General features: G+C 53.7%; 1 protein-coding gene across 4 annotated transcripts in view; it reads right to left on the reverse strand.

The window, feature by feature from the left end:
• The window catches only part of LOC122556248 (EEF1A lysine methyltransferase 3-like), a 53,655-nt gene that overhangs the window by 35,621 nt on the left and 15,230 nt on the right, over window positions 1-2,804 (reverse strand). The window contains exon 1 of one of the 4 annotated variants that reach the window (XM_043702868.1): window positions 2,032-2,125. The exons of 2 other annotated variants lie outside the window; for them this stretch is intronic. The gene's annotated coding sequence lies outside the window, so the exon portion shown is untranslated. Of the gene's footprint in view, window positions 1-2,031; window positions 2,126-2,804 lie in introns of those variants that run through there. One more of the 4 variants, XM_043702873.1, reaches the window with a different exon arrangement.

The raw sequence follows: 2,804 nt of genomic DNA on the forward strand, positions 1-2,804 counted from the left end.
TTCTACAACTCAATGAAGTCCAGTTGAAGGCCGAGATTGATAGATTCTTGTTGTCTAGAGGAATTAAGGGTTACGGGGAGAACGCTGGTAAGTGGAGCTGAAATGCGCATCAGCCATGATTGAATGGCGGAGTGGACTCGATGGGCCGAATGGCCTTACTTCCACTCCTATGTCTTATGGTCTTATGGTCTTATAGAAGTGCTTTACAGGAGGCTCCCAAGCACTGAGGATGTCACCTAGACAGGGGACGAAACGTTTGCAACAAAAAATTCCAGTTCGGCGAACAGAACCACAGCAATCTTACCATCAGCCCAGTACTTTGCATTCCGGTTACTCCGACCAAAGTGAATCACCTCACACTTGTCTGCATTAAACTCCATTTGCCACCTCTCAGCCCAGCTCTGCAGCTTATCTTGAGCTGTAGGGAGAGGTTGAACAGGCTGGGGCTGTTTTCCCTGGAGCGTCGGAGGCTGAGGGGTGACCTTATAAACCTATAGATTTGTAAAATCATGAGGGGCATAGATAGGATAAATAGACAAGGTCTTTTCCCTATGATGGGGAGTCCAGAACTAGAAGGCATAGGTTTAGGGTGAGAGGGAATAGATATAAAAGGGACCTAAGGGGCAACATTTTCACACAGACGGTGGTGCATGTATGGAATGAGCTGCCAGAGGAGGTGGTGGAGGCTGGTAGAATTGCAACGTTTAAAAGGCATGGGAGTTTTGGATGTAGGTTTGCTCGCTGAGTTGGAAGGTTCATTTCCAGACATTTCATCACCCTATTAGATAACATTTTCAGTGGGCCTCATCTTCACTGCTGATAATTCCTGCTTTCTATTTATATGTTTGGGTTTCTTTGGGTTGGTGATGTCTTTTCCTGTGGTGATATTACTTCCTGTGGTGAAGCCACTTTCTGTTCCTTTTCTCAGGGGGTGGTAGATGGGGTCTAACTCGATGTGGTTGTTGATGGAGTTCCGGTTGGAATGCTATGCTTCTAGGAATTCTCATGTGTGTCTTTGTTTGGCTTGCCCTAGGTTGGATGTGTTCTCCCAGTCGAAGTGGTGTCCTCCCTTATCCGCAAGTAAGGATACTAGTGAGAGAGGGTCATGTCTTTTTGTGGCTAGTTGGTGTTCATGTATCCTGGTGTCTAGTTTTCTGCCTGTTTGTCCAATGTAGTATTTGTTACAGTCCTTGCATGGTATTTTGTAAATGACATTGGTTTTGCTTGTTGTCTGTATGGGGTCTTTCAAGTTCATTAGCTGCTGTTTTAGTGTGTTGGTGGGTTTGTGGGCCACCATTTTGCCAAGGGGTCTGAGTGGAGGGAGTGGTTTGTGTCCTGAGTGTAGGTGGGAAGTACCTGGACCAAGGCGGACAGAATGGGGCAGTGGTAGTCAGGAGGATGGACCTCTGTGTTGCAGAGGCTGAAAACCAGGCAATCACCTTTTTCACGCAGAGGGTAGTACATGCATGGAATGAGCTGCCAGAGGAAGTGAGTCAAGATTAGAATGGTGATGGAAAAGCACAGCAGGTCAGGCAGCACCCGAGCAGGAAAAATTGCAAAAACTGAGAGCCCACAAGCCATCATTGTGGGATATGTGCCAGGAAGTGGTGGAGGCTGGTACACTTGCAACAATTAAAAGGCATCTGGCTGAGTACATGAATAGGAAGGGTATCAAGGGATATGGGCCAGGTGCTGGCAGGTGGGACTAGAGTGGGTTGGGATAGCTGGTCGGCATGGACAAGTCGGACTGAAGGGTCTGTTTCCGTGCTGCATATCTCTATGACCAGCTCTCTAACACCACATCCTATCTCCCCCTTGACCACAATCTCACCATGGACTATCAGGCTACCATCTCCCACACTGGGTCGTAACTTCATCACGCCCAACCTCATGGTCCCCCAGCCCTGCACTGCCTGGTTTCACCTGCTCCCCAAGATCCACAAGCCCAACTACCCCTAGCGGACCCATCTTCTGCGCATGCTCCTGCCCCACCACAGTCATTGCTTCCAACCTGGAACCCCTTCCCCTCACCTTTGTCCCAGGCACCGGCCAGCTCCATCCGGGATACCAGCCGCGCCTCACCGCCCCCCCACACAGGCCAATGGGAGATGGTGGGCGGTGCCATGCTGACGTAACTGGAGTATATAAGGAGCGGTGCGGGCGTGCTATAGTCTCAGTGTGCCGCGGGAAGGGGCGGCCGGGCTGTCCAGGCTAACCCTATCGCAGGTGAGAGCACGGGCCTCCCTCACACACTCCACAAACCCGCGCTGTTTTACTCACTAACTTTCAGCGGCACCGTGAGGGCGGCGACGATCAAATTTCCCCCTTCCAAAAAAAAACCAAACCAAAAAATGTTAGTGCGGATGTGCGGCCCGCGGCCCGGCCTCCCTCCCTCCCCCGCGGCCTGGGGGTCCTGAGGGCGGTGCTGTGTGTGTGAGACCCCCTTCCCCCTCCCGTTCCCCCGGGGTTTACCTCACTCCGGGCCCGGCCTGTGTAGGCCGCGGTCAGCACGGCCGCTCGCGTAGCCAGTGGCTGCCGCGAAGAGTTGGTCTCTGTCAGCCCGGCTGGCTCCGGGGGGTGAGGCTCCAGGCCCCGGGGGGCCGAGGGGCAGCAGCCGCCCGCAGGCAGATCAAACCGTGACCGGCCGCTTCACTTCGCTCGTTCACGGCGGGGAAGGTGCGGGGAAAGGCTGTATCTCCCTGAACCCGTGGGACTTACAGCACCGGCCCCGGTCAGACACTACCACCCGGGGGGTACATACCAGCCCGGGGGGGGTACATACCAGCCCGGGGGGGGGGGGTACA

This window comes from Chiloscyllium plagiosum, chromosome 13 (assembly GCF_004010195.1).
Source record: "Chiloscyllium plagiosum isolate BGI_BamShark_2017 chromosome 13, ASM401019v2, whole genome shotgun sequence".
Classification (NCBI taxonomy): Eukaryota; Metazoa; Chordata; class Chondrichthyes; order Orectolobiformes; family Hemiscylliidae; genus Chiloscyllium; species Chiloscyllium plagiosum.